Below are 20,214 nucleotides of genomic sequence, written 5' to 3'. Positions count from 1 at the left end.
TAATCAGCATGCAAAGCCAAAACAAAATTATCTCACAGATGCTCAGATTTTGAGAATAAGAGTTTCATTTATTGTTGCTATTAGAGCAAGGACTGAATCAGCTGTTCTCACTGAAGAGTGGCAAGGATGTAGGTCTTTGTGAAATAAGTTTTAATTGGAAAATGATACCTTAAGAAAACCTCATGACCACTAATTTTTTGCCAAAAATTACTGTTTAGGCTGTTCTACTGTGGAAAAAGAGAGGAGGCTGGGAAATCCTTCAAGGTTCACCTTTGCAATTACTGTAGTTTGATCATTTTACTATTAGAATCTTCCGATGTTTGATATTGTGGCTGATTATATAAATAAGTCTGGAAAGCATTTAGTAGATTATGCCATGCATTATTGACTTTTTCCCATGAACAATAAAATGTGAAAGTCTATGTCATCACCTATAGTGTCTCATTTAAACCCATTATCTATAGCATCTAGTTCTTACTATAGAGACTCATCATAATCCTGGATGCTGATTTATAGATGCACCATAATGAAATTGCATTTAAAAATAACAATCATAGTGCTCGCTTTAGCAGCACATACTAAAATTGGAATGATACAGAGAAAATTAGCATGGCCCCTGCACAAAAATGACATGCAAATTCGTGAAGTGTTTCATATTTTTCAGACTGACAGTGACCAGAGGGTAGGGGAGAGGGGGATAACAGGGAAAAGAAGGGGAAGGGTCTAGTCAAGGAACAAGTATAAATGACCCATAGACATGGACAACAGGGTGGGGATTTACTGTGAGAGTGGGCAGGGGGTGGGAGGGGTAGGGGAGAACAATGGCAGAAATATTGGGACAACTGTAATAGAACAATAATAAAAATAATAAATAAATAAGTAAATAAACAAATAATAATGATCATAGCCAGGAGCGTTACACTTGAATGCCTCACTTCTCAGAATACCAGAGGCTCTTCCTTTCAAGATGCTTCATTAGTGTGTGCATATATTAACCTTATTACACTGCACTTAGCATTTATGTATTAGTTTTGAATCCAAGTAATTTGCAGCCCAAGTTTACTTCATAAAATAATTTGAGAACATCTTCTCTGTAAACTTAAATAGTTAATTATGTATTTTCTAAATTCCTGGGGGGTGGTGTGGTGTGAATAAGTCAAACCCAAAGATAATACAGAAATTTAACTCTGAATCAGTGATTCTCAAACTCTGCATTAGCCCTGAAAACTATTCTTGTGGCCTGATGTTGTGCATTAACCTGATGAAAGTGAAGCTGCTTTGATTAAGGATTGTATGCTGAAAACTCTTGTTTCTGTAGGACACAAGGAATCTCCAAGGACAGCTTCTCAAAACAAAGTCTGGAAGCCTCTACCTCATTCCAGGGAGCATGTGATCTATAGGTTCCTCTGGGCCATGGGCTTTCTCTTGATGGGCTATGAAGTGATCATTTTCATAAGAAAATAATGCAAATTTCTGTAGATTTCAGTCTTCCCTGAATGTCACTAAAAACCACTTAAATCATGATCTATTCATGTTATTGGATACAAAAATTTGGTACCATGTAGCATCTTCAATATGTTTGCCTTTTAATTTCATTAAAAACAAACAAACAAACAAATGCTCAGTTATTTCTCTGTTGAAAAGTGGGAGCCCACATTGTAGGTGGGTCTTAGGTTTATTAATTTACCTAAATGAGCCACAAGGAAAAAAGTTTGAAAATCTTTCCTGTAAAAATGTATTCAGCTTCTTCCCTGTCCAGTCCTGGCAACAAGTAGACAAATGAGCATGTTTTCATTCCAGTACACTTTATTTCCTCTGGCCACCTTTTGATGGAGGTATGAAAAGCCAAAATGTGGGTAGCTGGAGGGAAAATTAGAAATAGAAACAAAGGGCCCCATTACTGAAAGTAGCAATTTGTGAAAAGGCTTCAAGGTGCTGAAAACACAGTTATCATGTAGTAGTTTGCCACTCTTTATGTACAAATTCAAAAGCAGCAGATGTCACCATCCTTGCCTATCTCCCAGTCTGTGCAGTTCTACTCTTTCTATAGCCTAAGCCTCCTGGATCCCATATACAGGATCAGCCCTGCTCTTATTTTAGGAGCCATCCTGAATATAGCCCAGGAGGACAGTGGTCGTCTCATACTCTGACATCTATGGTACATTACTTTTCAAATTCTTATTCCATTTGACCACTGATCTGAGAAGAGGGGCTTCTTTGTGCCTTGTGACACAAGCCTTCTAGAACATTGCTGCTCAAAGTCTAGTTCAGGGACCAGCAAGTATCCATGTCGTCTGGGATCTTGTTGGGAAATGTTGAATCTTAAGCCCCACCTCAGATCCTCTGAATCAGAATCTCCATTTTTGACAAGGTTCCCAGGTGATTTGTATACACATTAATGTTTGACATGCACTGGTATAGAACACAGTTCCCACTCTTTCTGTTCTAGTGACTATCTGTAACTTTGCACCTATAGCTGCGGTACATATTTCTCTGATAGTAGCTACCCGACTCCACCTATGTGTCTAGTCTTATCAGTATTGCCTGCTCCTAAATTAGCATTCACTATCTTGGGCTTAACTCCTTTGAGACTTTCACATATGATCTCAGATGGCCCAAAGCTGATGTTTTCCCTGGTTTGTCTTCAGTTGTCTGCTTTGATGATCTTCTGGGACTATTTATGTAACTGGAGTCTACTCCAGCACCTGTAGCTCTGCATTCACTCAGTCCACTGCTCCTGAGTATATTAAGCAACCTATTCTCTGACTTAGGAAACATCTTTAAGCCAGTTATTAACCCAAAGAATTCATTTTAAATGACTTTGTAGAATTCTCTAATGATTGAATATCACCTAAAAATATTAAACAAAGTTTTAGAGTTTGTATTATTAATATGTTTCACAGGGATCTATTGGGAATGCAAATGAAATAAGTTTGTATATGGAACTTGGCTTTAAGGATACCAGAGTAATTTAAATGTGACTAAAATGTAACTAATTAAAAAGTAAAGTGACATAAAGATAAAGTATTGAGGACTTCTGGCTAAGATGAAGGCCTAGACAGATGTACTGCATCTTCCTCCACAACTAAGAAGGAATACAACTACCTCAAAACTAGACAACCAAAAGTTCCAGAAAACTGAGCTACATGGAAGTCCAACAAACAAAGATATAAGGAAAAAATACTTATTTAGACTGGTAGGAGGGGTGGTGCTGGGGTGGAGAGGATGTGGTGTGGTGGCAGCAGCAGTGGTGGCAGTGGCAGGCCAGGAGAAAGCGTAATCACATGTTTTAAAAAGTAGAGAGGTACACCTGGGGAGTGCTCCTAGCACCAGACCAGACCACGCAGCCCATGGTCCCAACGCCAGAGAAAATAAAGCCTCATTGCTTCTGACTGTGCAAACCAGTGGGGGCTGGGGTTGGTCTCTCAGTAGAGTCTGCTTGTTTAAAGGGCCCCCGGAGTCCTAGAACATCTGCAGACCCACCCACTCTGGGAATGACAGCCAGGGCAACAGCTAGAGAGGTGCCAGTCCCATACAGAAGTGGGAGAAGTACCTGGATATATATATATATCCAGGACATGTAATTTGGTTGAAAAAGCAAGTCAGAGAGCAAAATCATTTGTATTTAAAAAATCACATGTTTGCCTATCTATTTGTACATATGTGCATACATGTAGCTAAAAATATTTAAAGAGAGTTAGAAGAACATTCATCAAACTAAAATGGTGAATTATTTTCATGTGTAGATGGGAATTGGATAGGATAAGGATGAAGTGGGAACTTACATAATTTATTCTATTATTTTTGTATTATTTGAATCTTAACAGTTTAAATATACACATGTCATAATTGTGCAATAAGAAAAGCAATAGAGAAAAATACCCACACTAGACAACCAATAGTAAAGGTAATGGTTATGATATCATCAAGATAATAATAGCTATGGCAAAGCTGCAAGAAGATACAGATAATTTCTGCTTCACACATTTTCCTTATCTGAAAATTTCTCAGGGTAGAGAGATGGGTGGGGGATGGTGGTGGTGAAATACACTTTTTCCCTAAGATTTTTAAACTAGGAATTCCATGTCAATATAGTTGCTTCCAAAATGTTTTCCAAATTGGTTGTTCCATTTTGCATTCCGCCAGAACTACAGGAGAATTCCAGTTGTTCTTCATCCTCGTCAGCACTTGGTATGGTCAGGTGTTTTTTTCTCCTTCTTAATTTTAGCATTTCTATATATGTTTAGTGGCATATCCTTGTGGTTTTATATGCATTTCCCTAATGATTAATAATGGTGAACACCTTTCTATGTGCTTATTTGCTGTCTGCAAATGGATCAGAGACCTAAAATCAAAACTTAAGCTATAAGCCCTGGCTGCTGTGGCTCAGTGGATTGAGCATTGGCCTGAGAGCCAAGTGTCGCTGGTTCGATTCCCAGTCAGGGCACATGACTAGGTTGCACGCCAGATCCCCAGTTGGGGGCACAGGTGAGAGGCATCCACACAGTGATGTTTCTCTCCCTCTCTTTCTCCTTTCCCCTCTCTAAAAAAAATAAATAAATAAACGAACAAACAAATAAATAAATTATTAGAAAAAAAACATAAACTATAAAATTTCTAGAAGAAAGTATAGAAACTGATCTCTTCAATAGTTTGATTAGATTTGAGCTAAGCAAAGATTTCTTAGGACAAAAGAAATCACACACACACACAACCATGAAAGAAAAGAATTAATAAATTGGATTTCATAGAATTAAAAAATATTCCTTGAAAGATACTATCAAGAAAATGAAAAGGAAAACCCCACAGAGAAAATATTTGCAAAATGCATATCTGATAAAGACTTTTTATCCAGAATATATAAAGAACTTTTACAACTTAAGAAAATGAAAACAATCCAGTAAAAAGTGATATAGAGATCTGAGCAGGCACTTCAGCTGCTACTCTTAATGATGACTGAAATAAAAGGTGAACTATTCTTCTCTAGGCATTGAGTCAATAGCTGGTGATTAGAGTTATGTCCAGATATAGTTATTTGTGCTATAAGTGTTCTTTTATGATTCTCATCTGGTGTTTGTAATAAAAAGTGATTTAGCAGAGAATGGGTCATTTTTCACTGTAAGTAAATAATGAACCAAATTCATAAACCTTATTTACATTTAAATATATCCTACACAAAGTGTGAGATAGCTTTGTCATTTACCCCTTGACAAAGAATTAGCAAACATTTTGTGGGCAGAGGATTAAGTAAAAGTCTGGGCTCTTCATTGTGCTTAGCTTTTTTACTTCCCCTTTTTAATAAGGTAGGAAATTAACAATATAAACCTATCATTTCTACAGTTGTTTTGGAACAGGTGATGGTATAGTCTAACACAAAATGGCATCACCATTCACTGGGCAAGCACCTATATGAGATCAAGGAAAACGTTGTAGGGGAAATTTTGGCTGGCAATATTTTTTAACCAATACAGAATCCAGAGTAGCATTGACTGGATGTAGTTTCTCTGGTCTCCCAGCTTGCTTCTGACTCTTGGGATTCACATATCCTGTGTCCGCCCTTCCAAGAGCAGAGTTAGCCTTGAGACTCTCTTTCTTATATTCTCTCCCCACAACTCCCAGCTTCTTTTCCAAATCCTTGCCCCCTCTTCTACATTTTGTCTTCAGTTGAGTCCAGTTCTGGTGCTGGAGAGGGTGAAAACCCAGGACCCATGGGTAGAGGAGAGGATGTGGAAGGGACTATTTCTATGGGTCAGCCTCAAGGTGAAGCCGACATACCCTATCTTTTTCAGATTTCCAGCAAGAGTGCAGATGGAGACTCTCATTCTTTGGATTGATAATTAGTCCTCATTTTAGTTAAGAATGCAACGTTGTTGGAATTTTGACCTTTTCATGTTATGGATTTGATGAGGATAATTCTCCTTCTTATTTTTATTGTTTTGATCACTAATTGTCTCCATTATAGAAAGGGTATGCTGTGCCCTGTTCACAAATTTTAAGTGTGTCATGCTCAACAGATATCTGTTCACTCCCATTGTTGTCAGTTTTTAAACATTTATGCAGGCTGATGTCTCTTTAAAGATTTTCAGTTTCTTTTTTCACCTTTCATTTTTTATTTTTGAGCTTCATATTTATATATTCTATTGCTATTATCATCTTGATTTGTAATCATTCTCAATGATTTTGGTAGGTGGAATAATTACCCCCTAAAGATCTCCACATCTGAACCATGGATCCTTTCACATGGCAAAAGGGAATTCATATATGTGATTAATGTTAAGGTACTTCAGATGGGAAACTAGCCCATATTATCGAGGTGGGTGTAGTCTAATCATATGAGTTCTTCAAAGTGGAAAACCTTTCTCAGCTGCAGAGTGAATGAGGCCATAAAATGAGGGTCAGAAAGATGTGATGTGAGAAATCAGCCTGCTATTGCTGTCTTTGAAGATGGAAGGAAGGACACCATAAGCCAAGGAATGTAAGCAGCCTGTAGAAACTGGAAAAGGCAAGGAATGGATTCTCCCCTAGAACCTTCAGAAAGGAATACAGTTCTTGAGTGTAGACTTGGTAGACTTCTGGCCTACAGAATGGTAAGATAATGAATGTGTATTGTTTTAAACCACTCAACTGTGATAATTTGTTACAGTCGCTATAGAAAACTTATACTAAAAGATCAAACAAATATGATTACATTTAAAGTGTGTAAAATTTAAACATATTTTCATCTAAAATTTAAATTAAAAGAAATGTAAATTTTAAAATTAAAATTATTCTCATTTATCTTTTCAAAAACCTAATAACAGATTTACTGAGTATTAATATTAAATGTATTCAACATAATTAAAAGAAAATATATGTTATAATAAATAACTGTACATTTTTAATTAACTACATTTTTGAATTATTTTAGTTTATGTTTAATAAATAAGCTAAAATTTTCATGATAACTTTTTGCACTTCTCATGTTCAACTTTCATCTAATGGCCAAAACTTCAATCACATTACATTTAAGCCTGCATTTACACAAATTTAAGGCTAATATGGAATTTTTAATATTGCAAAATGTTCTTTAAAACTATGCTTAATATTTCTGATCTAATTCACAAGCACCTCAGGAACTATGGTTTGAAACATGAAGAAAAGCAAGAAAATAGATGCATGGCACACCTGGGAAACTATTTCATTATGCAAGACTCTCGTACATTCTTATTATCTGAGAAGAAGGATTCGATAAGTTAATTTGTCTTTTCTCTTACCTAACTGCTTCTGTCACTCAAACACTACCCATCGAAATCAATATTTGTCCCTGATTTCAGCAGTGGTACAACCCTCAGGCTTTCACAGAAGTCACGTGTATTTACCTTTTGTTTTGAGGTCATGGGGCCAGATATGTGGAGAAGCATTTCTTGGGTGCTTGAATAGTATGAGCTATGAAAGAACATGATGTGATTGTGCATGCTGTGCTGGAACTGAGCATTGGATCCCAGGTGACCTCTGTGTGTACTTTGATAAGTATATTTGTGTAAGTCTGGGATATGCCAGGCCCTCAAAACACAGGGCACAGAGAAGTAGCCCCTCTTGTCTGGACCTCTAGACACTATCTAAATATCTAACACATCAGATCTTTCAGACCATGGAGAGTTATCTCCAGTTATTGTGCTAAAAGAGTATTTTCTTCAGGATTAACAAATGGTCCCCATTCAATTACCTTATTACCAGAAATGCAGTCTCCAGAAAGAGTAAGAGGAAGCATTTAAGAAAACCCATTTCTTCATACCAGTGAGTATGACTCACTTTACTGACAGACTCCAGTATTGCATTACCTGGACTTTGCGCTGTTGGTTCCAAATCCTTCAGATTGAGGGCACCCCCAAACCCCAGTTTCATAGTACACTCATTTTTCCTTTAACTTCTCTGTCCTTCAGCTGCACACTGAGCATTTGAAGTGCCTCGCTGCTTCTCTGTTGCTCTGGTTTTCCCCGAGACTCCTCCCTGTGCCCTAGGCTGCCCACACCTCACTGGACTTACTTCCTTATTCGGTTACACTTACTTTCATTGAGTTGAGAGGCAAGGGAGTCCCAAGAAGATCTTTGAGATCTAAGTTCTTATTCTGGAGTTCTCTCACAGTGGTGGGATTAAAGTAGACATAAAAGGTTTCTATAGCAGAAGAGAAAAGAAAGTACCATCCACATGTAAGAGGCTACCTGAGAGTTTTAGTGTAAATAATCAAGCAAGGCGTAGTCACTAACCCTGCTCCTTGAAAGGCCAGTGAGCATATTACCAATCACTCATAATGAAGTCATATTTTATGATCTAGCATTTATTTCAGCAGGACTTGATGATGTTATAAAAATAAAATATAAGGAATATGGCTGCAGCTCAACCATTTAAAAAGCCCTCATGGTACCACCTGTTTCTGCACTATATTTGCATACTCTGGCCACATGTCCCCTTTGCACAGTAGAATGACTTTTGTGCCTTGCAGAACATTTCTAGGAAGATAATTCTCAGTAAGAAAGAAAAGCTTTTCTTTAAATTGCCTCTAGGTTGACTCCCGTGGAAGATCACTGCAAGCAAAGGCTTGCCTGCCCTAGAACCCCAGAGCTGGGCAGCAGGCAGGCCTTTAACTCCTTACCGCATGCTCTGTGTGGAATTTAGGAAGGGCAGGCATGGTATTATCTTTAAATATTTGAACAGCACCACAAGGTGCTCCTAATAACTACTCATGGTACCAAGCAGTAACTAGCAGTCTCATGAGGTAAGCATAATAGAAGGCTTCTAAAAAGTGAAAAAGGAACAATTGGGAAACTTCTTTAAAAAAAATGTTTTTTTAAAAATCAGAGTTCTGCAACTTCTCAAAAATGTTTTCTGTTCCTTTTCCTGCCTTGCAACTTTATTAATATAACTAGAGCCTAAAATTCTAAGATTGTTTTTAAAAATGTGGTTAAAACACATTATCCTGGGGTAAGTGGATGCTATGGGCCAACCTAGTCTCCTTGGTTCTTCCACAACTGAGGCCATTTGATCCACATCTGTGGACACAGCCTTGGGTCCTGCTCCCAGTTTCTAAGAATACTGATTCTTTTGAAGACAGGATGATGATGATTCTTCTTCTTTCTTCTTCTTCCTCTTCCTGTCATTCTCCTCCTTCTCCTTCTTCCTCTTCCTCTCCTTCTCTTTCTTCCTCTTCTCCTCCTCCTCTTTCTCCTCTACATTCTTCTCCCCTCAGCCACCTCCTCCTCCCCCTTCTCCTTCTTCTTCTTAAGAAAGTCTAGCACACTAGTTCTTTTCCCTAAGTGCATGTGAAATACAGGTAAGGAGCTTTCACAAAATCATTGCCTGAGCTCCACCTCAAGCCAATTAAATCAGTTGCTTTCAGGGTGGGGCAAGGGAATTGGTATTTTTTGTAGACCCCTAGGTTCTTTCAATATTCCACCAGGGCTAAATACCTCTATAATATTCTAGACCAATTGTTCTGAAGTAGGGGTAATTTTTGTCCTCCAGGGGACATTTGGCAATTTCTGGAGACATTTTTGGTTGTCATAATTGGGAGGGTGTTACTGGTATGTAGTGAGTAGAAGATGGGCACTCCTGGCATGTAGTGAGTAGAAAATGCTATTAAACATCTTACGATTCAAAGGACAGTACTCCACAACAAAGAATTATCTGGCCCAAAACATTCAAAATGCCAAGGTTTAGAAACTCTGATCTAGACTGACACCAAGGCCCTGTGTCAAGTTACTCTTGAGATAATGCTATTGAGATTCTACTAGCACATTTCATGTGTGATCTGGATTCTTGCCTATTTCACAAGGCTCAGTTCCTACAGCTCCCCATTCCCAAACCTTAATTCTTATTAGAATGAAAAGGTACCAGAAGGCTGACTGCTTTATTAACTGCCTGGAAAGCTGAAGAATTATTGCTCAAACTTATCCATTACTGTGCTCGGCCAATCTGTTGATACACAAATACTATCATCTTTCAGACTTTGCATTGCTGTTTTCCTCTTTACAGAGTTCGCACTATTGGAGTTTTAACTCTAGCATTTCTTTTCTTTTTGTGGTTACATTAATAATTAATGGCAAAATATCCCACCCCTCAGTGTCTTTATTTATAAATAAGGGTGTCATGTAGGAATCAGCAAAGGATTGACCGGCATTTTCAGAAAAGCTTCTTCTGCAACATGAGTGTCAGTAATGAAAATGCATGCTAGCAGAAAACTTATAAATGAGTTAGACAAGCATTCATTGCCCCAGGAGACGCTTTATGAATAGATATCTTTTAGAATCAGAATATGTCAGAATAAGAGAAGATTCAGTGAAAAGAAAGAATGAATGAATAACAGCTCCTTGCAGGCTCAGACAGATGGGCAAACATAACTAGAGAAAGACACACAAAATTTACTGCAACACCTTTTCCTGGAAGGATATAGCCCTCTCGCAGAGAGAGACATCCAAGCAGTGGGACTTCTAATTGCTCTGAACCCCTACACGGGGCACCACAAATGTCAAAGTCCATCTTTGACTTTCTCACTGCTGGGTTCCTGGTGTAGATTTGAATCGCCAGATTTAGTAAATATAAATTCAGGATGCTAGTTATTTTGAATTTCAGATAAATAAGAAATATACTTTAGTATATATCCCAAATATTGCATGGGACATATTATACTGAAAAAATATTGTTGTTTATCTGAAATTCAAATTTTATTGGGCATCCTATCTTTTCTATTGTAACTCTAATCTGGAATTTCCTTCCAAGCAGAGATGATGAGGGGAAGACTAGATAAGATAACATAGAGCTGCAACTACATGATTTATTATCTACCTGATTTAAACAGACCGAGTGAAAGAAGCAATGGGTAAGTAGTACCCACAGGCTCTCTCAAATGCTCATGCTCAAAGTAATCTTTTTATGACCTTAATATCCTTTCTCTCAATGACATCATTTTTCACAGCTCAAATTTCTCCAAGTTTCTATCCAGACAGCCTCTTTTTGTGAACATATTGAGAATAACCCTCCTCTAAGTACTGTTTACTTAATTTGCATGATTATTTTTCTCCATTATAATGTCATTTCCATAAGGTGGGGAACCATTGCCAGGGTAACAAGGACTGGAATATGTGCTGTAGACTTTTGACAAAGATTTTTTTCCCATTTATTTATTTTTTATGAAATTCATTGTGGTAACCTTGGTTAACAACATTATGAATTTCAAGTATACAACTTCATAATATAATATCTATATACACTGTGTGCTCACCACCCAAAATCTAGTCCCCTTTGGCCACCATATATTTGATTCCCTCCACCTGCTTCATCCTCCCCCACCCTGTTTCCTCTCTGGTGACCACCAATCTGTTTGACAAAGATTTTTAACCCTCCTCAGAGATTTCTTATGTGTTTTCAGCTACTCTTACTTTTTAAAAAATGCATGTAATTCCACAGTCCTATTTTCTCTCCTTGTTTTTCTTTCCATTATGTTTGACTCATCCTCAAATTCTGCATCTTCTTAATTTATTAACTTAATGATGCCTTTTTCTCTTCCTATTCCATAGATTTTCTTCTTGTTCAGGACTTTACACTCAGCAAGTAATTGTTGGTGGATACATAACACAGGAGATTCAGACCTGCTGCAAAATGCATCAGTGTCAAACATGGGCATTCTCTTGGATAAACAAAGGTGAAGTTTGATAGGCTCTTGTTTTTAAAGGTTATGGATCTGCCAATTTTTTGTGACCCTAGAGCTCCTGCACAGGTAGTAATTTGTTTTTCTGAGACAGGCATTTCAACCATAAGTACTGCAAGGCTTGTGGGCTGAAGCATGTAACTAGTAAGTAAATCTGGCTAACTACTCAGTGTCTGAATCTTGACTTTGCTGTGTTTATTCATTTATCAGGTAACATTCTATTTCCAGAGATTCAGAGATTAATAGACCTTGCTTCCATGGAGGAGATAGGTAATAAACAAGCAAATAAATAATCTCAGGTGATGATGAGTACTATGAAGAAAAGTAAAGTGGGAAGTAATATAAATGAATATTATGACGGGAAGGAGGGTGCATTTTTAATATGATGGTCATTCAGGTAAGAATTGTTTGGGAAGGTGACATTTGGTAAAGCTCAGGTTGATGGGAAATCATGTTGTTGTCTGGGGGAAACCTAGACAAAGGGAATAGAAAATGCAAAAGCTTGGTCTTCAGAAGCAGCAAGAAGGCTATAAGGACTGATGGGGGTGATTAAGGAGAGTGGTAAAAAGTAAGTCTGAGAGGGAAGCAGGGGCCAGATCATGAAGGATCAAGTAAACCACAGAAAGGAGTGTGAAGGGCAGCCATTGAAGATTTTGAGCAAGGGCATGACAGGATGTGAATTAAAATTAAAAAATATTACTCTGGCTACTGTGTAGAGAACTGACTTGGCGGGGTTGAGGGTGGAAGGTGAGTTGCCGGGCAAGAGTGAACAGGGAGACCAAATAGGTGCCTATTGAAATAGAACAGGAAAAAAGATGTTGACTTCAACTAAGGTGAAAATAGCAGAGGTGGTGATCAATGCTTATCATTGATTGTTTGAATAATATCAGGAAATAGAGAGATCAAGGATGATGTGTTGGGTTTTGACCTGAGTAACTGGGAAAATAGGGATGTCATTTAAGACTAGGGTAGAAACAGCTTGTGTTGTTTGTTTTAAAAATTATTTTTTGTAACAATATCAAATTTACAAAACTAATTGTAAATATAAAAAAGTGACTTCTTTCTCTGAATCGTTTATAAGTTGCCAACCTGATGCCACATCACCTTTGAATATTTAAGTATTCAAATTATTTACTATTTCAAAGTATTCAAAATATTTCCTAAGTAAAGTATTTATGTTCAAAGTATTTACTTATTATTTATTTAATATTTTCTATTAACAAGGATAGTCTCCCATATAACTGTGAAAACATTCATCAAAATTAGAAAAATAACATTGACATATTTCTACCATTTGATTCTCAGACTATGTTCAAGTTTTACCAATCATCTTAATGATGTCTGAAATGATCCAGTACAGAATCATGCATTGCATTTGGTTGTCATATTTCTTTCTTTCTTTTTCTTTCTTTCTCTTCCTTTCTTTCTTTCTTTCTTTCTTTCTTTCTTTCTTTCTTTCTTTCTTTCTTTCTTTCTTTCTTTTTCTTTCTTTCTCTTTCTTTCTTTCTTTCTTTCTTTCGTTCTTTCTTTCATTCTTTCTTTCTCTTTCTTTCTTTCTCTTTCTTTCTTTCTTTCTTTCTTTCTTTCTTTCTTTCTTTCTTTCTTTCTTTCTTTCTTTTCTCTCTCTCTCTCTCTCTCTCTCTCTCTCTCTCTCTCTCTCTCTCTCTCTCTCTCTCTCTCTCTCTCTCTCTTTCTTTCTGTCCCTTTAATACAGTGAGGTCATCTCAGCCAACAACATCCTACTATTTGAAGTTTTGTTTAGTTTAAAGTAAAAATATACTTTTCTTATTGTGCTACTTGATTTCCATTTCAGCAATGCTATCACATTATAATATAGTAACATTCCTGACAGTATTTGCACATAATGACATGTAAGTCTTTTCATTCCCCAAACCATGCTTCCAGTTAGGACCTCAATAACTCTTGTTCTACTGAAGATAATAACCTTTTGACTCTTCTCTTTGCCTTTAATCTCTCCTCACTTGAATCCATCTTTTTGCTTGATTAATCTTCTTTTAGTACCATTCTACTCTTGCCCCTACCTTTCTCAAAAAGCCTCAATAACTCTTAACTCTCCACTTCAAAAAAAAAAAATTTTAATTCTTTAGACCAATTATTTATAGCATTGGATTCCTGCACAAAAATATATGTTAATGTGCAGAAAGTTATGGACTCTTTTTCTTTTTTATTGTTGTTTTATTACAGTTGTCCCATTTTCTCCCATTGCTCTCCCCTGCCCTGCCCACCTCCCCTCTCTCCCACAGTCAGTCCCCACCCTGTTGTCCATGTCCATGGGCCACTTATACTAGTTCCTTGACCAGACCCTTTCCCTTCTTTCCCTCCTTCACCCCGTCCCCTCTCCCCTCTGGTCACTGTCAGTCTGTTCCTTGTTTCCACACCTCTGATTCTATTTTGCTTACTTGTTTGTTTTATCCAGTAGGTTCCTGTATTAAGTAAGATCATATGGTATTTTTCTTCTGCTGCCTGACTTATTTCACTAAACATAATACTCTTCAGTTCCATCCATGCTGTCGCAAAAGGGAAGAGTTCCTTCTCTCTTTCTCTCTGCTGCATAGTATTCCATTGTGTAAATGTACCACAGTTTTTTGATCCACTCATCTACAGGTGGGCACTTAAGCTGTTTCCAGCACTTGGCTATTTTAAATAGCAGTGTTATGAACATAAGGGTGCAGAGGTTCTTCTGAATTGGTGTTTCAGGATTCTTCAGGTATAATCCTAGCAGTGGAATTGCTGGATCAAAAGGCAGTTCCATTTTTAGTTTTTTAAAAAATATACTGTTTCCCATAGTGGCTGCACTAGTCTGCATTCCCATCAACTTTGCACTAGGGTTCCCTTTTCTCTAGATCCTCACCAACACTTGTTGTTGATTCGTTAATAATGGCCATTCTGACCAGTGTGAGGTGGTATCTCATTGTGGTGTTTTTTTTTTTTTTTTTTTTTTTTTTTTTTTTTGTGATTAGACTTATTTTATTTTATTTTTTTTTAAATATATTTTATTGATTATGCTGTTACAGTAGTTCCAATTTTTTTCCCCTTTACTCCCCTCCACCCAGTATCTCCCTCCCCCAGCATCCCCCCCCAAGTCCATACCCATGGTTCGTAAAAAATAACTATCCCTCCCTCTCAGATATTAAGACCCTTTGTAATCTTGTAAAGGACAATGGGCGAAGGTCTCAAGCTCCTCTAGCTGCTTCAAGCTGGACATGGTCGTCGTCCTACCTACCCTTGGGTCCAGAAATCCCTAATAAGAGTGGGGGTGTGGAGGGGAGGGTGGCCTTCCCACATGGGGAAGGATCATGCAGACTCCAGGTCAGTTGGCTGTCTCCGGACAACGGCGTGCTTGGTTTAGCAGGCTGGCATCCTTGTTGTGTTCTGGGGGCAACAGATTTGGCAAAAAGGGTTAAAAAGCATCATTCAATCCATAACTACTAGGTGGCAAAAGGCAGGGATTAATTTTTCAATGTTCCACATTAGGAGAAAAAAAAAAAAAAAAAAAGGGCTTCTTTGGAGGAAGGTGTGCTAGGCACATCTCTCCTGTCCAAAACCCTTTTGCCCATTTTATTTAGTTTGGGCTGAGGGAAATAGTTTATGTTTCCCCCCTCTCAGACCTCTGGGCCCTTTCTGTCCAAGCCATTAGGATAGAAAAGAGAATTCAGTTTTAAGGTGAAGCCCACAGACCACCCCATTCTTCACCAACTCAGCCATTTAGTTCAGCCAAACTGTTGAGTCTCCGGAGGCAGCGCTGCAGAGAGGATTAAGTGAGGCTTATGCGTACAGACAATCACTCAGGTAATGCGGTCATAGGCTTATGCCCTTTGAAAACAGAAAACACATGTTAATTTATGTAACATAACCAACAAAAAAGTCTCTAAATCTGTAAGACTGTCTTATTGGGAAGACATACAGTTGCAAGGCACTTGACATTCTACTTGCCTGCAACTTGAATCTCTTTGGTGATATCACAGATATGGTTTAATTTTCAAGTGAAACCATTTTTTAAATGAGAAGAAACTTTTAAGACGGTTAGCTGCCCTACTTTACAGTCTGCCACTGATCATTGTGATTTTCCTTGAATACTGATTTTTCTCCCTAAGATTACTCTCCTTGTCTTTAAAGGGACTACATTAAGTCCATTTTTAATTTATCCTGTTCATTTGCATAAGCATAACAAGAGCAGCAAATGATCACTTATGATCTTTAGTTCTGTTTTGCTGGAACTTACCCAAGGAACATTTAGGGTGGCCCTCAGTCTGCTCTTCAGTGCACAGAAGCTGGGCCACATACCTGGCATTCATCCTTGCCTGTACACACCTGTCCTTTCCAAGTCTTTCTGGTTTTCCATTGTGCCTTAAGGTCCCTTCTAGCCATCTTTCAGGAAAACAACCTTCGTTCCTTCCCTGGAGAGATTGCTGTGGACCGCACAACCAACCATGGCAGCAGGCCTTTTATTTCGCGGGCTTTTATTACCTTTGAAAGTCATTCCCAGTTCCTTAGGGCTTTTTGGTAACAACATGAGCCCAAGCATGTCTCCTTTAGGCTTGACATTCCAGTCAAAGGCTTGTTCAGAAAAAGGAACCTCTATTAACAACTGGTCTTATTAGGTCTATGCAAAGAAACTTAAGTCATTACTTACTTGTTTAGAATGCCAAACTCTGGAGAGATCAAATAGGGAGAAAAATATACAACGTGAAGGAAAATCTTTGTCCTAATATTCACTGAACTGGCATTTCCATTCTTCATATTTTCATTTTCCCCCACTAAAAAAAATTTTTTTGTTTGTTTTTCCATTACAGTTGTCTCTCTTTTTTTTTTTTTTCCCCTCTTGCTTCCCTGTATCCTGCCCCTCCCTTCCCCCACATTCAGTCCCCACTCAGTTGCCCATGTCTGTGGGTCATTTATACATGTTCTTTGATTTTACACTTCCCCTTCTTACCCCCTTTTCTCCCTCCCCCCTCCCCCCTTGTTACTGTTAGTCTACTCCTTGTTTACATACCTCTGGTTCAATTTTGCTCATTTGTTTGTGTTGTTCATTAGTTTCCTGTAATAGGTGACAGCATAACGTATTTTTCTTTCGTTGCCTGGCTTATTTCGCTAAGCATAATTCTCTCTAGTTCCATCCATGTTGTTGCAAATGGTAGAAGTTCCTTCTTTCTTTCTCTTTCTAATCCATTCAGCTTCCCTATGTCTTTTAATTGGAGCATTTAATCCATTTACATTTAAGGTTATTACCGATAAGTACTTATTCATTGTCATTTTTCCCCTTTGTACTCGTGTTCTTCTCTGTCTCTCTCTGTTTCTTTATCTTCTTAGAGCAGACCTTTTAGCATCTCTTGCATTGCTGGTTTGGTGGAGATGTATTCTTTTAGCCTTCTTTTGTCTTGGAAGCTCCTTATTTCACCCTCCATTTTGAATGAGAGCTTTGCTGGGTATAGTATTCTAGGTTGTAGGCCTTTGTTTTTCATTGCTTGGAATACTTTTTGCCATTCCCTTCTGGCTTGTAGTGTTTCTGCTGAGAAATCTGATGATAGCCTTATTGGAGTACCCTTGTATGTTATTAGTTGTTTTTCTCTTGCTGCTTTTAGGATCCTCTCTTTGTCTTTGAATGTTGCCATTTTAATTATGATGTGTCTTGAGGTGGGCCTGTTGGGGTTCATCTTCATTGGGACCCTCTGTGCTTCCTGGACTTGCGTGACTCTTTCTCTCGTCATGTTAGGAAAGTTTTCTGTCATTAGTTTTTCAAAGAGGTTTTCTATTCCTTGCTCTTCTTCTTCTCCTTCTGGAATTCCTATGATACGGATATTATTACGTTTCATGTTGTCCTGCAGCTGTCTTAGAACCTCTTCAGTCTTGTTCAGTCTTTTTTCATTTTGTTGCATTGTCTGGGAGTTTTTGTGTAGGTTGTCCTCCAGCTCGCTGATCCGATCTTCTGCTTCCTCTAGCCTGCTTTTAATTCCTTCTACTGTGTTCTTCAATTCAGAGATCGTATTTTTCATTTCCTCCTGGCTCTTATTGATAGCTTCTATGTCCTTTTTCATGCTCACGTAATTTTCTGTGAGTTCCTTGTAGTTTTTCTGGAGTTCTTTGAAGTTTCCGCTGAGCTCATTCAGCTTCTCCATAATCCATGTTTTGAATTCCATATCTGATAGTTCGCTCCCCTCTATTTCATTTAGCACTCTTTCTGGGGATTCTACCTTTCCTTTTGATGGGAGGTTGTTTCTCTGTCTCCCCATTTTTTTGACTCCTATTGTTTGTTGGTGCTTCTTGGAATGATCTGCACTTCCTGGATCTGCCTCTGGTGGCGTCAGATCATGTACCAGTCTGGCCCTAGGCAGCCTGTTGGAGACTTCCAGGGATCTACTGCTGTTGTCTGTCTTCTTTGATTGTTAATCTATTCAATCTGTGATTAGCTGTCAGGCTTAAGAACTGTGGGTGTGGCAGCTTAATTCCTGTAGGCAGGGCTTTTGCTTCCCCTCAGGCTGACGCCACTTGGAGGGGAATGGTCTACCCGCAGTACTGGGGATGAGTCAGCACTGGGACCCAGTCAGCTGCTCCTCCAGTTCTCCCCTCAAAGCCACCGTGCCAAATTCTCCCCAAGTGTCTCCAGTCCTCTCTGCCTTCCCTCTGCTTGAGCCCAGGGTAAGTGGTGGCCAAAATATTTTCGTATGTGATCCACTTAAGAGCTCTTTTTCTCCTGCTGTTTCTCTCCAGCTAGCAAGAAAGCCTGTGGCTTTTCGCTTTTCACAGCTGATACTATTTTACTTTCCACTCTGTCGCCGTAGGCTGGGAAGCCCAGCTGGGGGTTTAGACCCTGCCCTTCTCAGGGGGAATCCCCGGCTGCTGAGCTGTTTCTCAGCCCCTTCAGCTGCCACCCGTGTGAGCCCAGCCAGCCCTTCCGCGTCTCCGCACTCCCTACCGGTCACGTTGTGATGTAGCGGCCTTTTCTGTCTCTCCGTGGTTATAAGACTTCTTTCCAGCTAGTGTTCCGTTGGTTATTCCAGATGATTTCTCCAAAATTAAGTTGTAAATCCAGACTGGTCCTGGGAGGAGGTTAGTGTAGCTTCCACTTACTCCTCCGCCATCTTGGATCTCTTCATTGTGGTTTTTATTTGTATCTCTCTGATGACTGGTGATGTAGAGCATTCTTATATGTGCCTATGGGGCCATCTGTATGTCCTCCCTAGAATAGTATCTGTTCAAGACATTTGTCCATTTTTAAATTGTATTGTCTGTCTTCTAGGTATTGAGTCATATAAGTTCTTTATATATTTTGGAGATAAACTCCTTGTCTGAGGTACCATTGGCAAATATGTTTTCCCATACAGTTGGCTCCCTTTTTGTCTAGCTCATGTTTTCTTTTGCTGAGCAGAAACTTTTTAGTTTGATGTAGTCCCATTTGTTTATTCTTTCCTTTATTTCTCTTGCCCTAGGAGATATACTGGTGAAACTATTGCTATGCGGGTTATCTGAAATTTTCCTGCCTATGTTTTCCTCTAGGACTTTTATGGTGTCACGGCTTACATTTAAGTCTTTGATCCATCTTGAGCTTATTCTCGTGTATGATGGAAATTGGTGGCCTAGTTTCATTTCTTTCCATGCCCCTGTCCAGTTCTCCCAACACCATTTGTTGAACAGGCTATTTTTACTCTACTTTATGCTCCTTCCCCCTTTGTCAAATATTAGTTGACCATAGAGACCTGGGTGTATTTCTGGGCTCTCTATTCTGTTCCATTGATCTAAGTGTCTGTTCTTATGCCAGTACCAGACTGTGGTTGTCATATTTCTTTTGTCTCCTTTAGTCTGGAAGAGTTTCTCAGTCTTTCATTGACTTTAATAACTGTATTTCTTTTCTATGCTATGTAAAATATTACCACACATTTAGCAGCTTGAAACAACCCACATTTACTATCTCAGTTTCTGGAGATCAGGAGTCTAAACATGGCTTACCTGGATTCTCTGCTTCATGATGCACATGTTAGCCACTGCTGTGTTCTCATCAGAGGCTTCACTGGGCAAAGATCTGCTTCTTAGCTCCCCCAGATTCTGGCAGAATTTATTCCTTTGCTACTGCAGGATCCCAGCTTCAGTTTATTGCTAGAGACCACCCTTAGCTCCTGCAGTTCCTTGCCATGTGGGTTTCTCCAACATGACCTCCTACAGCTTACTTCTTCAAGCACAGTGAAACTAAGCCTAGCACCTTTGCTAGCAAGATGCAGTCTTACACGTATCATAGTATAATTATGGGAGTGACATACCATCACCTTTGCCATATCTTTATGGTCCTGCCTGAACTCAAGGGGTAGGATCATACAAAGACATAAACACCAAGGGGTAGGGACTATTGTTGTTCACTTTAGGGTCTGTCTGCTACAGTGACCTTAATATTTTTGAAGATTACTTTTTAGAATCTTGCTCAATTTGGGCTTGTCTGATATTTTCTAATGATCATAGTCAAGTTAGGGATCTTTTTCTAGAATATATAGATATTAAGTTGTTTTCATTGCTCCATATCT

At 38.6% G+C, this 20,214-nt stretch overlaps 1 non-coding gene across 1 annotated transcript; it reads left to right on the top strand.

The window, feature by feature from the left end:
- The first annotated feature begins 556 nt into the window (after window positions 1-556).
- LOC150012843 (U6 spliceosomal RNA) lies at window positions 557-661 on the top strand. The gene has a single exon (XR_016510883.1). It is a non-coding gene; the product is annotated as a U6 spliceosomal RNA (small nuclear RNA).
- The last annotated feature ends 19,553 nt before the right edge of the window (window positions 662-20,214 follow it).

The sequence above is a fragment of the Furipterus horrens genome, unplaced genomic scaffold (genome assembly GCF_987537825.1).
Source record: "Furipterus horrens unplaced genomic scaffold, mFurHor1.1.pri manual_scaffold_4, whole genome shotgun sequence".
Taxonomy (NCBI): domain Eukaryota; kingdom Metazoa; phylum Chordata; class Mammalia; order Chiroptera; family Furipteridae; genus Furipterus; species Furipterus horrens.
Note: the sequence above shows the minus strand (reverse complement) of the source record. Positions and strands in the feature narration are given on the sequence as shown.